At 44.6% G+C, this 22,896-nt stretch overlaps 1 protein-coding gene across 2 annotated transcripts in view; it reads left to right on the forward strand.

Annotated features, from left to right (window-relative positions):
- Window positions 1-22,896, forward strand: part of LOC124710579 (adenomatous polyposis coli protein-like) — a 490,408-nt gene that overhangs the window by 13,463 nt on the left and 454,049 nt on the right. Inside the window, exon 1 of one of the 2 annotated variants that reach the window (XM_047240937.1) lies at window positions 5,549-5,729. The exons of the other annotated variant lie outside the window; for it this stretch is intronic. The gene's annotated coding sequence lies outside the window, so the exon portion shown is untranslated. Of the gene's footprint in view, window positions 1-5,548; window positions 5,730-22,896 lie in introns of those variants that run through there. 2 annotated transcript variants of the gene reach the window in all.

Below are 22,896 nucleotides of genomic sequence, written 5' to 3' on the forward strand. Positions count from 1 at the left end.
CAAAGGGTATGCGGGCTTCTCTAACATGTCCATTGTGTTGTTTGATAGGTCAGAGGCCGCTTCTCACACTGAAATGTAAAGGTTAGTATGATACCAAAAATGTTTCTTGAGGCGAGTTTCTCCGTGAAAGTGTTGCATAAGCGAAAAATCCTAAATTGCACCATGGTTTGCATACCTCGTTAGACTGCTGCTCTGCCTAAAAATGACTGTCTCAGATTGGAGGGAGACAATAACAAACTGACATTAAAATCAAGGCCCTGGAAAAAAATTCTCAAACCATCTCGCATGCTGCTCCGACAAGCAGACAGATGTATTACTGCAGCATCAGTTTCAAGAAAGCCAGAACAGATCATGGATATTTACAAGAGTCATTTGCCGCGAATCATTCACTACAAAACTACTCCTCACCTCGCATCTTCGGTAAGCTCTTGGTGCTACTTTACCCACTTAAAAGTGGCTCAACTAAAACATGATTTAATTTCGTTTATATGGTTTGTTGTTATTAGAGAAAATTGTCAGTTGCTTAGGCGCGTGAATCACGGCCTGTTGAAAGTCATTTCGGTGACTTCTTAACTGTAAGAAGTATATTCTCACGTTTGGTTGTTGATGAAAGTGAGACTTATCATGGAGAGGACAGTAACCAGCGCTGGAACATAGCCTGCAGCCCTCACATATCACCAGGGCGGTCGTTGCCCACAACATAACATCCGACGGACGGATCACAGCATGGCCTCCCTTTCTTTGTGACACTGTTGAGGACTTTGGCTTTCAACTCAGGACATGGCTCTAAAGTCTGGCGCTCAATAACTTGACATCAACAACTTTCCTTCCCTTGCCTCCAAGATACTGGAGCGAAAAATGTCTTCAGCCACCTAGTTTCCAACCGGCTACAGTTTGCTACCATACAAGTGTGAGTTATATAGGCAGTCTTCTAAAGGAACAGGGCTCTAATCCTGTTATTTGTGGAATCTTTTCTGTAGAAACTGCTCCAAAACATCTGAGTGTAATATGGTGTACGCCAGTTCGCATCGTTGCTGGGATTCCACGTTAAACGACAGTTCCTCTGCCTTCCTTCTGTTGTATGCCAAGGTGTCAAAAGTCACGAGATAGCGCTGTGCGCAAATACAGATGGCGGCAATATTGCTTGCACAAAGTATAATAGGGCTGTGCGTTGGTGGAGCTGCCATTTGTACTCAGGTGATTAATGTCAAAACTTTATGATGTGATTATGCCCGTACTACGGGAATTAAGACTATGAACGCGGAATGGTAGCTGGAGCTAGATGCATAGGACATTCCATTTCGTAAATCGTCACGAAAGTCAGTATTCCTAGATCTACAGTGTGAAGAGTGTGTCGAGAATCTCTAATTTCGGGCATTGTCCCTCACCACGGACAGCGCAGTGGCCGATGGATCCTCTCTCAACGACCGGCAGCAGCGGCGTTTGCGTAGAGTTGTCAGTGCGAACAGACAATCAAAACTGCTTGAAATAATTGCAAAAATCGACTTGGGAGGTATGACTAAGGTATCCGCTAGGACAGTGCAGCGAAACTCGGCGTTAATGGGCTATAGCAGCAGACGACCGGTGCGAGTGCCTTTGCTAACAGCACGACATCGCCTGCAGTGCCGTGACCTCATCGGCTGGAACCTAGACCACTGGAAAACAGTGGCCCGATTTCAGCACGTAAGAGCTGATGATAGTGTTCCAGTGTGGTGCAGACCCCACGAAGCTCTGGACCAAAGGTGTCAACAAGGCACTATGCGAGCTAGTGGTGGCTCCATAATGGTGTCGGCTGTGTTTACACGAAATAGATTGGGTCTTCTGGTCCAACCGTTCATTGACTGAAAATGTTACGACGTGCTACCTGGAGATTTGCTACCTGGAGACAACGTGGAATTTTTATGGGTAACTACGCGCCATGTCGTCAAGCCACAACTGTTAGCGATTGGCTTGAATAACATTCTGGACAAATCGAACCAATGATTTGGCCACCCAGATCGACCTACATAGATTCCATAGGACATTTGCGGGACACAATCGAGAGATCAGTCGGAGCACAAAATTCCGCACCAGCAACACTTTCATAGTTTATGCCAGGAAGGGGTCTTAACAAGACAAGTGACCAGTCGCCTCGGAGTGAACCAAAGAGATGTTGTTCGGACATGGAGGAGATACAGACAGACAGGAACTATCGATGACACGCCTAGCCCAGGCAGCCCAAGGGCTACTACTGCAGTGGATGACCGCTACCTACGGATTATAGGGCTCGCACAGAAAAATTTAAGTGCTCCTTTTTCCCGCGTGCCGTTCGAGAGTGGAACGGTAGAGAGACAGCTTGAACGTGGTTCATTGAACCCTCTGCGAGGCACTTTATTGCGAATAGCAGTGTAATCACGTAGATGTAGATGTAGATTATGGCTCGGAGGAACCCTGACAGTAACGCCACCATGTTGAATAATGCTTTTTGTGCAGCCACAGGACGTCGTGTTACAACTCAAACTGTGCACAGTAGGCTGCATGATGCACAACTTCACTCCCGACGTCCATACAGCGCGATGCAGATGGAACCAACAACGTGCTAAATGGACCGCTCAAGATGGCAGCCGGCTGGTGTGGCCGTGCGGTTCTAGGCGCTTCAATCTGCAACCGCGTGACCACTACGGTCGCAGGTTCGAATCCTGCCTCGGGCATGGATGTGTGTGATGTCCTTTGGTTAGTTAGATTTAAGTAGTTCTAAGTTCTAGGGGACTGATGACCACAGATGTTACGTCCCATAGTGCTCAGAGCCATTTGAACCATTCAAGATAGCATCATGTTCTCTTCACCGATGAGTGTCGCATATGCCTTCAACCAGACAATCGTCGGAGACGTGTTTGGAGGCAACCTGGTCAGGCTGAACACCTTAGACACACTGTCCAGCAAGTGCAGCAAAGTGGAGGTTCCCTGCTGTTTTGGGGTGGCATTATATGGGGTCGATGTACGCCGCTGGTGGTCATGGAAGGCGCTGTAACGGCTGTACGATACGTGAATGCCATCCTCCGACCGATAGTGCAACCACATCGGCAGCATACTGGCGAGGCATTCGTCTTCATGGACAACAATTCGCGCCCTCTTCGCGCACATCTTGTGAATGACTTTCTTTAGGATAACGAGATCGCTCGAATAGAGTGGCCAGCATGTTCTCCAGACGTGAACCCTATCGAACATGCCTGGGATACATTGTAGAGGTCTGTTTATGAGCGACGTGACCCATCAACCACTCTGAGGGTTCTACGCCCAACCGCTGTTAAGAGAAGTGGGACAATCTGCACCAACAGTGCCCTGATGACCTTGTAGATAGTATGCCACGACGAATACAGGCATGCATCAGTGCAAGAGGACGTGCTGCTGGGTATTAGAGGTACCGGTGTGTACAGCAATCTGGACCACCACCTCTGAAGGTCTCACTGTATGGTGGTAAAACATGCAAAGTACAATCAGCAATAAAAAGAGCGGAAATGATGTTTATGTTGTTCTCTATTCCAATTTTCCGTACAGGTCCCGGAACTTTGGGAACCGAGATGATGCAAGACTTTTTTTGATGTGTGTACTTCTGTAGGAGACTTCCGACGACTTGCTGAGTGCATGCCACGTCGAGTTCCTGCACCACGCCGGGCAAGAGGGAGTCCGACGCGAGACTGGGCGGTATCCCATGACTTTTGTCACCTCGTTGCAAGTGTTCTTCCGTGCGGAACGGAGACTGCCTCCAGCTGGATTACGCCTAACAGCTATCAGTGCGCTGCGGCGCTGTGGAGAGCCCGCCTGGACTATGGAGACCGGGCAGAGGAACAAGGCGCGCTGCGGCTCCTGGGGCGGTGGGCAGTGGGCTGCGAGCAGGGGGCGGCGGCTCAGCTGGGCTCCACGATCGATCCTCTGGCAGGCCGCCAAGCACGGTGCGGCTTTTAGGCCGTCTTGCGAAACGGAGCAAGTGAAAACTGGGCAGGCTCCGCATCTCTGCTACTCGAATGTCACAAATTCTATGACAGTGCACTCATTTGCCACGCACTTTCAGCATTATAAATCAATTTTACATTTTGGCTAATGACGTCTCACGGGGTTTGATGTTATGATGGGGTCGGAGAGACGAAAGACAATAATAGACGATGGAGCAGGAACTATGAAACAAGACATAAAAAAGGTAACGCAGAGGGCGCTGAGCAGAAAAGCGTCAAGCAAAGATACATGTTCTAAATACAATTTCATTTGAATGATTTCTTTCAGCGGTAGCGCTGTAAATGTAATTAATTTTTAATAAAAAAAATTTAAAAAGCCAGTGAAATCAGATTTGCTGGATAGACAAATCTAATCGACAAGTATTTTTTTTAAATATTTGTGTAAACTTTTATATTGGGTGCCTACAATTTAAGTACAGTTACTCATGGAGTGTGGGCTGCAATTCAGTAGTGAAACTTCCTAAATATTCTAATCCGTTAAGGCTGAATCAATTTACCTTGGAAAAAAATTAGTTCCAATTTTGGCCACCAGGTGCAGATCTGGCGCTGTGAATGCAAGAAAGATGTATATAAATGTTTCCATATGTAGTGACTTAGGAACAGGACATAGGCAGGAAAGGTCAAACAAGTGACAAAGGCGTTATGTTGATATTGTTATTAACCGCCCCTTAGGCAATTAGTTCAATATGTGCACTGGAGACGTTGACGAGTTCTTGCACATAGTGACGAAAATAGGAACTAATTTTTTCAGTGTAAATCGGTTCCGCATTAACGCCTTAGAAAATCTCCCAAGTTTCGCTGCCATACAATAATTAAAGCCTGTACTGGACCTCTGTCAGTGGCTTTATTTTAATTGTAATCGCTCGGTACATGTCGACAACATGGTTCCGTTTCTCATGGGTGTCAAGTCCAAAAGTGCAGGGTTCAGTCCTCGATCGATCTTAGCATTTTTATCCCTCCTTTAAAGTCTGCGAATGAAGTGTTAATGTGAAAAACGTCAAGGTGCACTGTGATTCGCAGTCTGTGTTAAACTGCAGAGCCCCTGTAACGCTCCTAGTCAGCTGAAAGATCGAAGGAATGCAAGGTCAATGCACCTTCAGTAAGACCATGCTTCGTAAAGCACTGTGGTGACTAAGCCATCCTTCAGTTCGAAGACAGCTTTACTTTTTAAATATTTACAATGGTATCTCGTACAAACTACAGAACAAAATAAGAAAATTCCTTTGTGGTTGTCAATATAATCCATGGACGGACTGGGTTAGGTGGTCCCGAAATCTCGCTCGAAATCCCGACGAGACATGTTAGTCGGTCGATCAAAACGCCTACACACGGCCAGTTTGTGGTCGGTCGCTCTGTGCGTGTGTAGGGCCCGTAGGTAGGCTGGCGAAGGGCGGAGCGTGCCGGCAGCCGCTGGTGTGTGCCTCGCGCGGCATAACAAGGCGGCACCTGCGCCGTGTTTACACTGTCTCTGCAGCCTGCGCCTGCTATCAGGTCGCAAGGCCGCGCACGTACCGCACTGCAGTTACGTCGCTCGCAGCGCAGCTCGTGTTCCAGCTAGAGTCCGGCAGCAGTCCCGATTATGCACTTATTACCAGCCTGTCTCGTTATGAAGCATTGTGTGGTGACGCCAAGTTCCACGTACCGTGACTGAAGACAAGCTCTGCGCCATCGTGTCGGGGACCAGGTCCCCCGTCACTGGCCGAATTATTCGAAGACAGATCACCGTAAACGCTGTCGGTAAGTGGCACCGATCGCTTAGCGTAAAACATCTCCCACATTAATTCCGCAGTAAGAGATGCATACTGACCCTCGCCCCCTTACATTTTTCGGAGTGGGTGTAAGAGACATTCATAAATATTCTTGGAAGATTTGTCTATGTAATACAGCTTTCACTCGCTGCTGTAATATTTATAACAAGAATTGCGTTAAATATGGTGCAAACGTATACATCGGGTTACACTGGTAGCTATAAATCAGTCTGTCACCACAACAAAGATTTCAGGGAGGGGTTGGGGGCAGGGGAGCTGGGGTCAGCACTGCCACACACTAGCCGATTCTGCTTCTGCATTTAAACACAGGAGTACAGAGCACACTAGCATTTGACTGAGAGCCGTCACGAATATATTCAAAACAAGTAGCATGCGAAGTATTGGATGCATCGGCTTATAGATGAGCGATGCGTGATGGTTTAAAACTTTGTTATGGATAAGACGTTCATGACTATTACAAAATTGTTACTGACATGTTCTGGCTTCTAACGATACGAGACATTGAATCTCACTAAGTCCATGTGTGTTAGGCAAGCGAGCAATATTGGTTTTAAATTTATTTAAATGATACTACGATGTTGAATTGCGGTACTATGGTTTACTCGTAATGAATTTGTATAAATTGCCTTTTTACTTAGTATTTGTTTCCTTTTTCGTTTCTAGGAATTCAATATTAGCCTTATGAGCTGTAATGTGAAATTTTCCATGCACTCCACTTACAGCTTTTACGCGAAGCACAGTGGAGCTCACGCAGAAATTGTTCTTTTTAATTAAAACATTGGGTAATAGAACCGTTAGTCTGGCAAGTTTTGTATAAGTCAAGACACTTTATACACACCAGCTGTTATGCACTACCCTTCCAGCTGCTGAATAAATGTTTAGAGTACTTCTTGAGTAATCAGAAGCATTTTCATGAATTTAACTTTTTCGTCTGGAGTTAACGTCCTCCTGACACTGAAACTCATTTTGTAAGTCACTGTAGATTATTATTATTATTATTATTATTATTATTATTATTATTATTAATGATGATGATGATGATGATGATGATGATGATGATGATGATGATGATGATGATGATGATGATGATGGTAAAACTAAATATTTTCTTAGACAATTTTTATTCAGGAGTCAGTCTGTCTTGAGCTGAAGTTTGTTTTACAAGACAGTGTTCTAACGAAGTCTTACCACCTTTCCCAAGATTTCTACAATGCAAAAAAAGCAATCGTGGAAATACTGTCACTCTGAAACGTCACTGAAAGAATGCAGCCTTGCTTAGAAGAAGCGCCCTCCAGATGTCACCTGCATAGTCTCGTGCCTCACAAGGGAACCTCCCCATCGCACCCCCCTCAGATTTAGTTATAAGTTGGCACAGTGGATAGGCCTTGAAAAACTGAACACAGATCAATCGAGAAAACAGGAAGTAGTAGTGTGGAACTATGAAAAAATAAGCAAAATATAGAAACTGAGTAGTCTATGAGCAAGATAGGCAACATCAAGGACAGTCTGAGCTCAGAAGCGCCGTGGTCCCGTGGTTAGCGTGAGCAGCTGCAGAACGAGAGGTCCCTGGATCAAGTCTTCCATTGAGTGAAAAATTATTTTTTTTTATTTTCGCAAAGTTATGATCTGTCCGTTCATTGACGTCTCTGTTCACTGTAATAAGTTTAGTGTCTGCGTTTTGCGGTGCGCAAAACCGTACGATTAGTAGACGGAAGGACGTGCCTGTCCAATGGGAGCCGAAAACATTTGATCTCAAGGTCATAGGTCAACCGATTCCTCCGCAGGAAAACACATCTGATATATTCTATACGACACTGGTGACGGCATGTGCGTCACATGACAGGAATATGTTGTCGACCCACCTAACTTGTACACTTGGCGAATGGGTAAAAAGATTCTTCTACATTGCCCGATTTAGGTTCTCTTGTGAATGTGATAATCACTCCCTAAAAAGTGATGGAAAACATAAGAATTTGTCACATAAAGTGCAACAAATGAATGCAACAGTTTGAGTCGCACAGTTTTCCCTGTGCTCTGCCAAAACATAGGTTTTCAACGTTTTCAAATTTTTCCGTGTGTAGACCGTCAAATCCTGCATATGTCCAAGCAAATCTGACCATGCCCTGGAATTTTGGAGAGCGAAGTTTATTATGTGTGAGTGCCTGAACTTTGATAATTGTCTGAAAATAAAAATTTAAAATTTTGTACTCGTGGGAAGACTTGAACCAAGGACTCCTCTTTCCGCAGCTGCTCACGCTAACCGCGGGACCACGGCGCTCCTGAGCTCAGACTATCCTTGATGTTGCTTATCTTGCGCATGGACTACTCAGTTTGTATATTTTGCTTATTTTTTTCATAGTTCCACACAACTTCTCCCTGTTTTCTCGATTGATCTGTGTTCAGTTTTTCAAGGCCTATCCACTGTGCCAACTTATAACTAAATCTGAGGGGGGTGCGATGGGGAGGTTCCCTTGTCAGTAGCGGATTGTTTTTGTCCGTGAAAGCGGGAAACAACGTTCAGTTTCCTCTTCCGTGCTGACTCATCTAAACGATGCAATTTTTTTTTTTAGACTGCAGACAACTGCGGGTAACTGCTGCGTATCCCAGGTTTTGATTCCGATATCCAAATATTACAGTAGAGATCAGTGTGTCTCAATACCGATAAATGCAAAAGTTCTTTTATTTTCCTTTAGTGGCTTTTGGCCATCGCAATACAGCCATCCATCACATTTACATACTGCAATTCTTAATGGTTATTATAATATGCACTCCGTCAATAGCTATTTACAACCAAATAAGTGCTGAAACACGATTCTACTAGACACTACTCACAAAGTAATTATACCATAATGAAAAGGATTGGCCATGGTTCAATCTTAGATCCACCATTGTACCTCACATATGTAAACGATTTTGCGTCAAATATACAGCAAGCGCAACTAGTTCCTTTGCGGATGATACCAGTATTTCAATCAATCCAAGCACACATACAGAAACAGAAGAAATGGTGAGCAAAGTTCTTAAGTGTCATTGACTGGTTTTCTGCGAGTGGCCTCACACTCAATTTTAAAGACAAACAACATAGTTCTGCCCCTCTTGGGGTACCATACAAATGCTAAGTGTAACACATGGTGAGAAAATAATAAATAGGGCGAAAACTTCAAAATTATTAGTTGTCTATATTGATGAGAATTTAAATTGGAAAAGGCACATTTTGGAACACGTAATACTTAATTCAGCTACATTTGCACTTAGAATCACTGCAAATCTTGAGGAGATAAGTTAATAAGTTGACATGTTTTACATATTTTCATTCAATAACATATGGAATGATGTTCTCGGATAACTCATCATTAAGAAAGGTAGTTTCCATTGCCCAAAAACGTGCTGCAATAATAATGTGTAATGCTCATCCCCAATCATTTTGTGCATATGTTTGCCTTGGGCTTTCTGACTACTGTTTCACAGTATATTTATTCCCTTGTGAATTTTCTTGCAAATAATCCACTACAGTTCAAAAGGAACAACGCAGTACTTCACATCTGAAAGATAAATGACATTCATTACTCCATATTAAGTTCCTTTTTAACACAAAAAGAGGTGTAAAGTTCTGCAACAAAATTATTTGATCACTTGCCCAATGATATAAAATGTCTGACAGAGAGCAACGTAAAATTCCGTAGAAGAATATCTATTACTGTGGTGGCCATGAACTAATCACTTGGAAATATTCGAAATGTAACCGTATGTACAGATTGATTTGCGATGTGAATGTAAAATGACTCGTTCGACATCAATACGCTCCACCGCGCAAAATGATCTATGGAACATGTAACCTGCTTAAAAAACATCCTTACATCGCGAGCACAGTATATGTTGATAGATAGGTCACATATTTAAGTGGTTAACAATCGCATTTAATACCAGTGGTGTACTACCGGTGTCCAGTTGAGTTCTTGTTTGCGTTTTATGCACAACACTCAAATGACCGATAGTCTGAAGTTGAGGCGGCGAGTACACTTAACAGCACAACTCGCAGCACCTAAAGTAGACAGCCGTCTAAATGTTCCTATTTTTTTTCCTCCTGCTCCTCTCATTTCTTCTGCAGATTTTTGTCGTTATGTGGGCTTTGACAGTGTTAGTGACAGTCGGTGACGAGATGCCGGTTGAGCAACCAACACCCCCCCCCTCCCCTCCCCACCCTCTCCTTACCAAGTGACGTGTTCTTGTGTTTCTTTCTGTGTCTAGGGTGAATCTATGTTCAAGTGTGAGAACATTTTAATGAAGATTTATGAGTCTTGAAGTTACTTCATTAGAAGATGCTGGTAAATGTTAACATTTGCGGCGGTGTCACACATCAGTAAAAGAGCTAAACTGATGATGAAGCCATAGTAGGTCAAAATCGATTGCAAATGAATTAAATCATTCAGCTCAGCTGAAAGAAAAGACAGCAACATTTTTCTCCAATCAAACAAGTAGTTTACTGTTGCCAGACGCTCTTGATATTCACTTTACTTATATCCACAAGGCGTTTCGAATGTTTAAACCTCCATCAGGTGAATTTACGTGTGTTAGCACGATATGGGTGTGTTGTGTTAAGACTATACGTAACCTGTGCCACTATCTCCAGTCCTCACAAGCTCCTTTGTGTCACAAAACATCACATTTAAACTGTCACTTCGTTTACAAAGATTGTGTCTCGAAACTACATAGATGACATCGTTGTTTACAAAGAGTCTGTTTACGTGAGATGTATGACGGAGGAAGGAGCCTATGACCACTGGAGAATGTGCTACAGGTTACCCCAAAGTCGTAACACAACACACACATTCGTACTAACACATGCAAATCTACCTGATGGAACTTTTTAAATGAGCACACCGCGGTTTGAGTGTATTGTACTTTAGTTTATTACGACCCACGTTTCGGCTTTTTATGTCAGTTCAAGAGAAGTTTGTTTTTAACACATATTGCAGGACATCAAGCTCAAAATTGGCCATAAATTAAGAGAAATATTCGCTCCCCACAAAACGCCAGATGTAAAATCATCTTGTAAAAGGAATGTCATATCTAACACAAACAGGTTTACTTCGGCATAAAAGAAATGAACATGTCCTTGAGTCATAATGATAGATCACGTACTCAGCATCATCGAAAACTGTTTACTACGTGATCGAGGTTTAAGCCTTCGAAACGCGTTGTGGATATAATCAAATAGGGACTGGTAACAGAAAATTTTTTTCATTCGATACCATTAAGTCATGGTAACGCCTAACCTAAAATATTCGCATTTTAAGTATTTTTCTCCCTAATAAAATCTTTCACATGTGACGTTCCCAATGTGCCGGGCCGTGGAAGCAACAAGATTGCCAGTTAGTTGGTATACCATCATTTACATGACTGAAGGTGAAATTGTGCTACATCCCGTTATGTTGCCTTATTTAAAAAGAACTTAAGTTTGGTTGCATTTGCGGCTTTTGTGACATTGTTAATTCTCGTTGGGTCTGGATTACTGATATACTAAAATAACAAGTTCATTTAAATGCGGAAGTCATCACATTTATTGACTATCTCAATATCCAAACGTTAATTCTCAGTGCAATCTGCAAATTATAGAACTAAAAACGTAGCGTACTTCGTTATCACAGAAGTGTTTTTGTACGTTTTATCCAACAAAATATCGATGAAATTTATTTTCACATCTCCGGCCTGAAATCCAGCGGCTCAGCTGATCGTTTTATGCAAATAACTTGTCCAGATCTCACGGCCTAGATTAGTGAATTACCTTCCAATGGACATATGGGTATATCACAACTGTCTGGTAGTATTTTAAAAGTTACCTTACTAAACGTTCTATAGAATTTATATACAGATATTCTATAATGAATAGCCAAAGAAATTGGTACATCATCCTAATATCGTCTAGGGCCCCCGTGAGCACGCAGAAGTGCCGTAACAAGATGTGGCATGGACTCAGACTAATGTCTGAAGTAGTGCTGGAGGGAACTGACACCTTGAATCTTGCAGAGTTGTCCATAAATCCGTAGAAGTACGAGAGGGTGCAGATCTATTTTGAACAGCACGTTGCAAGACCTCCCAGGTAGGCTCAATAATAGTGTCTCGGGAGTTTGGCGGCCAGCGGAAGTGTTTAAACTCAGAAGAGTGTTCCTGGAGATACTTGCAGTAGTTCTGGACGTGTGGGGTGTTGCATTGTCGTCCTGAAATTGTCCAAGTCTATCTTCATTCACAATGGACGTGAATGGGTGCAGGTGATCAGACAGGATGCTTATGTACGTGATCTAGACATATCAGGGATCCCATATCATTTGAAATGCACACGCCCCGCACCATTACAGAGCCTCCACCAATTTGAACAGTCCCCTGCTGACATGCAGGGTCTATGGATTCATGAGGGTGTCTCCATACCAGAACATTTTCACCTGCTCGATACAATTTGGAATGAGACTCATCCGACCAGGCAACACGTTTCCAGCCATCAGTCCAACGTCGGTGTTAATGGACCCAGGCGAGGCGTAGCATTGTGTCGTGCAGTCATCAACGGTACACGAATGAGTCTTCGGCTCCAAAAGTCAATATCAATTATGTTTCGTTGAATGGCTCCGAAGTTGACACTTGTTGATGGCCCAGCATTGAAATATGCAGCTATTTGCGAAAGGGTTGCACTTCTGTCACACTGAATGATTCTCTTCAGTCGTCGTTGGTCCCATTCTTGCAGGTCTTCTTCCGGCCGGAGCGCTGTCGGAGATTCGATGTTTTACTAGATTCCTGATATTTACAACACTCATGAAATGGTCGTATTGGAAAACCCCACTTCATTGCTGCCACGGAGATGTTGTCCCATCACTCGTGCGCCGACTACAACACCACGTTAAAATTCACTTAAGTCTTGACAACCTGTCATTGTAGCGGCAGTAGCCGATCTAACGACTGTGCCAGACACTTGTGTGTTGCCGACCGCAGCGTCGTAATCTGCCGGTTTGCATATTTCTGTATTTGAATACGCATGCCTATACAAGTTTCTTTGGCGCTTCAGTGTAGCTTCTTTATTTAATCCAAAATTAAGCAAATTTATGTCAAAATCAGATTGAAGAGATACTTGATCTCGCATATAGCTGCTAATGGCTTGTCAGGTAATTGTAGGAGTCATGGGCTCTGTATTTGAGGCAGAATGCTGTACTTTTCAATATTATTGATAATTTCTGGTCATCATTGGCGATGAAGTTGAAACCTCCCCTTAGAAAAATTTATGAATAAACCCCTTACGTTATTTGATTTTCAAACAGCTGAGCAAAACTGAACGTACATTTCGCTCTTTACTTATTCTGATCATCACTAAATTGACACACAATATTTTTAGCGCAACGCAATCTGACTTTCAAAAATCCCTACAAAAGAATGGCCCTGACTAACAATAACCTATACCTTTCATGAATAACTTACCTCACAAAAATCTTCATTACTTGAACGACTGCAATACAGCGAGCGCCAATACTGCCAGCTAAATAAAAGATTCTAACTACTGAAGTCACTAACTACTGATAGGCATAGTTAGCAAATGAAAGATTTTGATAGAGAACAAACAATGTATTTACCTTAATAGTGGTTCAAAAATGGTTCAAATGGCTCTGAGCACTATGGGACTTAACATCTATGGTCATCAGTCCCCTAGAACTTAGAACTGCTTAAACCTAACTAACCTAAGGACAGTACACAACACCCAGCCATCACGAGGCAGAGAAAATCCCTGACCCCGCCGGGAATCGAACCCGGGAATCCGGGCGTGGGAAGCGAGAACGCTACCGCACGACCACGAGATGCGGGCCCTTAATAGTGTTCAAAAGTCATAATATATAGATATCGTTTGATGACATCCAGTCTTACAAATTTAGTCTCTGATGGACTGGACACACGTCCAGATCATCCGCTCTCAAAACTCCATCTCTCTCCCCACATCCACCACTGCTGACGGCTCACCTCCAACTGCGCAACGCTACTCCCTGTTCACATCCAACTGCCCAACACTACAATAGCAAATATTACAACAATGCCAAGCAGGCACAGACTGCACACAGCACAGCCCACAGAGCCCTACGTGGCGTTACCAATATAAAAACCTAAACAGCCTACTTAGAAAGTCTACCTAGTGATATTCAGTTTGTAACAGAGGTGAGTATGGAAGCGGAGGGGAGCGGACGGAGGCCCGTCCAGACGGCGACCACGAGGTGACGGGCAGTGTTGTGTCGTATGAGGACGAGGACTTGCTTTCATTACGTAGCCACGGCACAGGTCTAACAGGTGGTTTAAATTGATTCTCAGCCTCACTGAAGCTTTCGAAAGCTGACGGCCTTGCTAAAGAGTTTAATCTGCGCCGGTGGCAATTATTCTGAAGCTTCGAATGGCTGCGCCATTCTAATGTCGGTCGTTAGCGCGGCCGCCACCCCAGCCTGCAGCCCCCTGGAGCACTGCGCTCCTCACGCACCGCTAGGCAGCGGAGGCCGCCTCGTTATACGGGGCATTGATTGGCCGAGCAGGAGGGCGGGTCAGCGCGCGCGCGCCTTTCTTGTCGGCCGCGCTGCTGTCGCACAAAGCGGCGCGTGGCGCGGCGTGCGTGCGTGACGCATGGGCAGCCCCTCCCACTCCCCCGACCCTCGCCGCCCACCCAGCCTTGTCCTAAAAGCGCGGCCGCCCACGAGTGCCCCGGCGTGACCGCCTGCCACCGCCGCGCGTCTCGGCGCGCGTCTGGTTTATTCAGGAAGCGTCCGGAGCCCGGCTGTGGGGTCGCGCCCACCGGCGGTTCTGGGTGCACTGTATGGGGCAGCACTTGGCCTCAGAAACGTTTCTATACGCTTCTCCAGCTAGTCGGACGAATGAGTGAATAGCTTAAACCCTCTGAAAAAAAACCTCCTTTGACCTGGTACGTGTACTCAGAAGGGAGCAAAATGAGGGAGTGCAAATTGCAACAAGTAACCCCTTGAGTGCGATGTCGCAAAAGGCCAAAGATATTTACGTTGTTGGGCGCCCCCACATACTGTTTACCAAGCAACCACAATATTGGCTACTGATGGCAACGGGGGGTGGGACTGAAGACAGCCAATGCTGAGCACAGCATGAGGCTACAGAACGTAGCTGAATTGCTTAGTCAACGACTAACTCACAACAGTGCCACAGTGTTGATTCAAAGCAGAGCAATGGCAACGATAAACAAAGCAGAAATTACATTACATCTGCAACAACAGTTGCCGAAATTGACATTTCGTCAGAAAAGAGCCCATGGAATTTCGCAGAGAGGGAAAGCAGTGGCAGGTCAAATACTAGCGTTTCTGAGAGGAGTCAGTGGAACGCGAGGTGTCGTTTACGCTCGGCTCTGTGGACAGTGTACGTGACGAGTTCAATAACAACAATACGTGCTGAACAAGTGAAAGTGATATTGAACCAGGTGTAGAGCAATGTAATTCATCATTAACTGACAGGGAGCGACAAATTCCATCTCCAGTGAAATGTAGTAAAGTACAATCGTTGTGGAAGGAGCAGGTATTAAACGTAATTACGTACATGGAAGATCGTCCGCAGCATAGTAAACAAACAATTATGAATAGGTTTCGAATAAGCCCTCAGCAGTATTACCATGTAGTGCATACGAAAAACTACGGATATTAAAGGGAGGACAAGGCGCAATTGTTACAACAAGCAATAATGGGAAAATGGACGTGAGAGAACTAAAACTATGGTATGAGCGCTGATTTTGACCAATAAATGTTCAAAATAACTGGCTTTCTCTTGGTTTGCATATAAAAATCGTAATCCTTTAGAGCAAACTGTCCCTCCTGAAAAGCGTGCGACACTGTTCATACCACCTGGTACTACTGGACAAATGCCTCTACGGTATTCCGTACAGCAGAAATTTATGTTCTTTAGAATCAAATCTCGTCGAGCCTTCCTCCTTCGCCGGCTGCCTTTGTCATCCCTCTTTCACTCTTCTGATTTTAGATGGAGTCAGCCTCCGTTTCAGGGGTAGCACACTGTCGAACAGTGGGTTCTGTTCCTTTCTTTAACGCTTTGACTATGTTGGATCATGGTTCGGACGGCTGTGGGAAGCACGGCTCGCGTAGCATACAGAGCCTCGGGGGACACCCACCTGCTGCGTTATTTCCTTTGTATTGTTCTATTATCACCGGATGTCCATTATGGCCTTCTCACTTTTGTTGTTACGAATCTCTCAAACAGAAGGCACTTTTTACTCTGTAATTGTCTTCGCTTGTTGGCGAGTGGGCGTATGCAGGTGGGGTTTCTGTCACTACAGTTAAGCCCTGGAAGACTCCCGTGGGCCCAGTCCTATGTACCCTACCGATCTATATGTTTTCTCTCCGTAAATTATTTCTGAGCTCTGTCACTCATACGCACTTTCATAATCCGCTCAACATTTCTGCTCGATAGCAGTAACTCTAGACGGAATTAAGTCTTGACCAAGTGACGATGACCTTACTGTTTATTCCCATAACCTCAATCAACAAACCAACGATGCAGCGTTTGCATTAGCGTACGATAGAGAGGGGAACAACCGGAAAAATGTTTAACTAAAACTATCCGCAGTTCAGGGATCGATTACAATGGGAAATGTCAATGACAGTAAAACTATTGCGGTCACAAATTTTTCGAGATTAAAATTCAGAATACCCCTGTGCACATTTCTGAAAGTCATATCACATTACTGACAATGCTTTCCTAATTATATTCGCTTTTGAAACTATGGATACCCGTTGCAGATAAGGCATACACAATGGACAATCACTGAATTAAGGGCGTCTTGTAAATCCCGTACGCAAACACAGCTATGGACCCTTACGATGTTCATGAAGTATCATAGTGAATCTCGTAGCGTGCTGGCATAGGACTCGATAGACAACACCCAGTGAATGTTTAAGCGCGAAGGGAAGCTGTCAGTGGGTAGCGACCAAGTCGCAGTGACCTCAAGGTTTCATATTTGTCTCACAAATGAGTACAGGTACGCCTGGAAAGAGCTACCGTATTGAAAGTGCATCAGACTTCATGACTTGTGTCAGAATGAAGAAAGCACGAAAGACAATCCAGGCGAAAGCCTGGTTTGTCGAATGTGAACAGTGGACACACACAGCATTATAATCCAATACGGCAGTTGTCAACCCCACAATAAAAGCTATTCGACGCGGGTTCCCATTATCAACGGACCTTCACTCGGTTTCAGCGATAAAGTGATTTCTCTGGTGGAACGATCGTGTCTGCTCGACGGTTGTTCGTCTAAGAAGGAATGTCTCCAACGTATTGAGCTTGATTGAGTTTGACAGTAAGAGATGCGGTAACCGTGTTGGTCGCGGTACATTGCAGTGTGAGCCGGAATGGTCACGTGGACGGAGCTGCAACTTCTGATGCACGTCATGAGGAACAGACCTCCTTCCAACAATGCGATTCCCTTCTGGACGAGGACCATAAGAGAATGTTGTACTTCAGTCAGCAGACTTCGGCAGTCGCAGACAACAATGCTTCTAGCTATTACGAACGCCCTGCTCACTAATAAGAGAACACAGCCTGTACATCACTCACTTGAACCATTCTTCAAACTCGCTATGTCCAAAATGTACTCAACGCTTCATAGATTTCGTGGAATATAGTTGCCCGCTTCCACGAGACCGGTATTCCTAAAGGGGCACACTGCAGTCGGCGTTGGTGGACACACCACACAAATCACCGCTGCTTTCTCAGAACACTTCCGCGAAGTAGTAGAGGCTGAACTGACAGTCATTTTTGACGGGTCGTATTTGTCGATGAATAAGTTACCCACCATTTCGGATAATACGAATACTGCTGAGTGTCGAGGAGACTAGTTGATAGAGAGCTGAATTAGGACGGGCGCTGCGCGAGTTCGTGTAACGTTTCCGGACTGTCGGTGAAATGACGAGGTGGGTCGGGTTTACTGAGCCGGTGTTGTGTTCGGATCAGCCGGTGCGGGCTCCGCGGCGTCTCAGGTTGCGTCGTTTACGTAATTGGTATCGTGAGAGCGAAGCGCGTTGTTTATTACGACTGCCCTATCTCGCCTTGTCTTCTGGCGATACAGGAGCGGAGCCTTCGTCCGCAGGAACACGATAACTATGTTACGGGTTATTCTCAATACATAATATTGGTACGGAAGATAACGCTAACGCCTCTGTTGCAGATGAGTAGTGCATGGACACACGGTCTGTTGTCTACAGACAGTAGTCTTACACTACTGGCCATTAAAATTACTACACTACGAAGATGACGTGCTACAGACGCGAAATTTAACCTACAGGAAGATGCTGTGATATGCAAATGACTAGCTTTTCAGAGCAATCACACGAGGTTGGCGCCGGTGGCGACACCTACAACGTACTAACCTGAGGAACGTTTCCAACCGATTTCTCATACACAAACAGCAATTGACCGGCGTTGCCTGGCCAAACGTGGTTGTGATTCCTCATGTAAGGAGGAGAAATGCGTACCATCACGTTTCCGACTTTCATAAAGGTCGGATTGTAGCCTATTGCGATTGCGGTTTATCGTATCGCGACATTGCTGCTCGCGTTGGTCGAGATCCAATGACTGGTAGCAGAGTATGGAATCGGTGGGTTCAGGAGGGTAACACGGAACGCCATGCTGGGTCCCAACGGCCACGTATCACTAACAGTCGAGATGACAGGCATCTTATCCGCATGGCTGCAACGGATCGTGCAGCCACGTCTCGATCCCTGAGTGAACAGATGGGGACGTTTGCAAGACAACAACCATCTGCATGCAGCAGCATGCACTATCAGCTCGGAGACCATGCCTGCGGTTACCCTTGACGCTCCATCACAGACAGGAGCGCATGCGATGGTGTACTCAACGATGAACCTGGGTGCACGAATGGCAAAACGTCATTTTTTTTTCGGATGGATCCAGGTTCTGTTTACAGCATCACGATGGTCGCATCCGTGTTTGGTGACATCGCAGTGAACGCACATTGGAAGCGTGTATTCGTCATCGCCATACTGGCGTATCACCCGGCGTGATGGTATGGGGTGCCATTGGTTACACGTCTGAGTCACCTCTTGATCGCATTGACGGCAGTTTGAACAGTGGACGTTACATTTCAGATGTTACGACCCGTGGCTCTACCCTTCATTTGATCCCTGCGAAACCCCTACATTTCAGCAGGATAATGCACGACCGCATGTTGCATGTCCTGTACGGGCCTTTCTGGATACAGAAAATGATCGACTGCTGCCCTGGCCAGCACATTCTCCAGATCTCTCACCAACTGAAAACGTCTGTTCAATGGTGGCCGAGCAACTGACTCGTCACAATACGCCAGCCACTACTCTTGATGAACTGTAGTATCGTGTTGAAGCTGCATGGGCAGCTGTACTGTACACGCCATCTAAGCTCGGTTTCACTCAATGCCCAGGCGTATCAAGGCCGTTATTACGGCCAGAGGAGGTTGTTCTGGGTACTGATTTCTCAGGATCTATGCACCCAAATTGTGTGAAAATGTAATCGCATGTAAGTTCTAGTATAAAATATTTGTCCAATGAATACCCGTTTATCATCTGCATTTCTTCTTGGTGTAGAAATTTTAATGGCCAGTAGTGTAATTTAGAGATAGTTCTCCTGTTTTGCAGGAATCGTTAATTACTTTATTTTCCGATAAGTACCACTGCAGCAGTTTGACACCTGGAAACTACACTGAGGTGGCAAAAGTCGTGGGATAGCGATATGCACATGTACAGATGGCGGCAGTATCGCGTACGCAAGGTACAAAAGGGCAGTGCATTGGTCTATAGTCATTTCTACTCACTTGATTGTCAAAAGGCGTCCGACATGATTACGGCCGCACTATGGCAATAGATACTTTGAACGTGGAATGGTAATTGGAGCTAAACGCGTGAGGCGTTCCATTTCAGAAATCATTAGGAAATCAAATATTCCGAGGTCCAGTATCAAGTGTGTGCCAAGAATACCAAATTTGAGCCACTACTTCCCATCACTGACAACTTGGTAGCCCATGGCTTTCACTTAACGACCGAGAGCAGCGGCGTTTGTGTAGAATTGGCAGTGCTAACAGACAAGCAATGTTGCGTGAAATAATCGCAGAAACCAATGTGGGACGTACGACTAACGTATCTGTAATGGTAGCAAGGTGAAATTTGGCCTTAAATGGACTACGACAGCAGCCAACGGACGTACGTGCCTTTAGTAACAGTACGACGCCGCCTGAAGCAGCTCTCCGGGGCTCGTGACCACATCGGTTGGACCGTAGATGACTGGAAAACCGTGACCTGATTGATGAGTCCTGGTTTCAGTTGGTAAGAGCTTAAGGTAGTGTGGCGCTGACCACATGAAGTCATGGACCCCAGTTGTCAACAAGGCACTGTTGAAGTGGTGGTGGCTGTATTTTGAAGGAATGGACTAGCTCCTATAGTCCAGCTGAACTGATCATTGACTGGAAATAGTTGTTCGGCTGCTTGGAAACCAGTTGCAGCTATTTATAGAATTAATGTTCACAAACAGCGATGTGCCTTGTCACTAAAATTCACGATTGGTTTGAAGAACGTTATGCACATTTCGAGCGAATAATTTGACCACCCAGATCGTCCGATGTGAATCCCATGGAACATCTTTGTACACAAAATCCTTTCGCAATTATGGACGGCCCAGTATTGCTGCAAGGAGGGTCGGTGTCGGCGGCGGCGGCTTCCATCGACTTGAGTCCATTGCACGCCGAGTTGCTGCGCTACGCCGATCAAAATGAGGTCCGACACGATATTAAGAGGCATCACATGACTTTTGTCACCTCAGTGTATTTCTTAATGGGGGCCTTATAGGTTTCGGTTGTCTCAATTAAAATCATTCACTAGCCAGCCAAATGTCATTCGCTACTTAACTTCCAATTTTTGCAGTTTTGCTTTGTTGTCGGTTTATTTAGTCTCCGTACAACAACAAAAATTTAGTTACCACTCTTGAGACTGTCAGTATACTACCCTAGTGTAGGTACGAATTGGATCTCAGCACCATCCAGAAGTACTAAGTCTTTTCGGTTTCTGTATTGGTCTCCCAATAGCGAATTCAGTGCATGAAACTGAAATTTTGTTAGACTATTCTTTCCTAAGTCGAGTTTCCCGTGTTGGGGCATCTTTGCCGGCCGGTGTGGCCGAACGGTTCTAGGCGCTTCAGTCCGGAACAGCGCGACTGCTACGGTCGCAGGTTCGAATGCTGCCTCTGGTATGGATGTGTGTGATGTCCTTACGTTAGTTAGGTTTAAGTAGTTCTAAGTCTAGGGGACTGATGACCTCAGATGTTAAGTCCCATAGTTGTTTTGTCATGGGCCTTCAGCTGTTTAAAATTAAAGTTCCTTGGTTGTCAAGTGTTAGATTGTTTGGCGCCTTCAGCCTAATTTAAGATAAGGCTTTGTTGTTTAAATTTATTTTACCTTCAGTTTTAAGTCATGGCGCCTTCAGCCGTTTTTAAATTAAGGATCTTTATCTTTCGAGCATCAGACTGTTTGGGGCCTTCAGCCTAATTGAAGATAAGGCCTTCTGCCTCGTGTTTTGTATGTAATTTTACCTTGAGTCTTAAATCATGGGCCTTCAGACGTCTTTAAATTAAGGTTGTTGCATTTCAAGGGTTAGATTTTCGATCCTTCAGCCAAATTATAGAACTTACTTAACGTGAGGCCTTCTGCCTTCTGAATATTCTCTTTGGTGTCTGAATTTTGAGTTAATTGCTTTTAGCAGGTTTTTTAATTAAAATGGTTGTGCCCTTAAGGCATAAGACAGCGTGGCGTATTCATTTTGGCCCCCTTCCACAATTCCAACTACCTTCCCTGTCCTGCGGGTTTAGGAGGGCGTTTCAGGTCATCAGTGGGGTCTCAGAATAAAAATTTTCCTTCTGCGGCATAAAACAACTAGTTAAGATCTTGGTAACAATAAGTCACCCGGAAATAAAGCTTTCTGTGAAGCCTGTTCATCACTATAACGCTGCCGTGCTTTCCAAGTTATAATTGTGTTCACTGATCTGTCCATCTGACTACGGCTTTTGACATACCACCTCGCCAGACAAATGTAACCAGAAGTAATTAAGACGACGCCATTTTCAGTAACTATGCAGGGGGTATTAAAAATTATTTCCAGTTTTCATCGTTGACGTCTAAGCAAAATATAGCTCTAAGTGAAGACCGAGGTTGGTGCCCTGTGTACCGTGGGTCCGTTTTTGTGGAAAGATTTAAGATGACGCAGAAGCGTCCACACAGAGCGGGGCACCGCAGGCAGCACGTCCATCGTTGAAGTCAGTCTCAAGATCTCAAAAAGAGGCCCTGGAGTATAATAAGAGCATAGAGGACAGACTACACAAAGTCAATACTTGAGCATAGGTCAGAACACCAGATTTACTATTCTGGGCACAAAAACAGAACTTTGAAGGCACTGTATCGTTATGCTCTCATCATGGAGACCCGGCGTATCAAGCCAAAATTCAACACGCCAGTTAAAAAGCTCAACAGACATACTATCGCTCTAATCAAAATATCCTACAATATTGGACAGTAAACTTTAAAATTACGTTCGTCGCACTTCGAATCATTCTTCTAGTTGAAGACAGACTATTATTTATTGCTCACTGTGGTTGATTGTATCTTTAATTTCCAAATTGATTTGTTGTTTTGGAAATGATTGCTGCTACTGTTGCTTCTGTGATACAACTCGTTAGGTATTTGGGTTTCGTGACTGAGCAAATTTTGCTATGAGGACAACCGCGTTTCTTACAATCCAGTAACTTAACCTATCACCGGAAAACTGACTGGCACGCTAAGAAATTCACTAACTCATTCCTACTGAGATCGTAGTAAGTTGGACCAACAGAACAATTAAACACTTTTCCGTCCCTCGTCGGTGCAAAACTGAGTATATTGAAATTCTGTTAGAATGATCTTCTTAATTCACTTCTTTTCAGTGACAGATACCTCAGATGCACAGAGTGACGATTATTGAACTACATGGAAAAAAGGTTAAATTAGTTACAAACTACGGCGTGTATACCCTTTATTCAACATGTAAAGGTCACTACAGATATTCTGATTTATGTTGTGA

Source organism: Schistocerca piceifrons, chromosome 1 (assembly GCF_021461385.2).
Source record: "Schistocerca piceifrons isolate TAMUIC-IGC-003096 chromosome 1, iqSchPice1.1, whole genome shotgun sequence".
NCBI lineage: Eukaryota > Metazoa > Arthropoda > Insecta > Orthoptera > Acrididae > Schistocerca > Schistocerca piceifrons.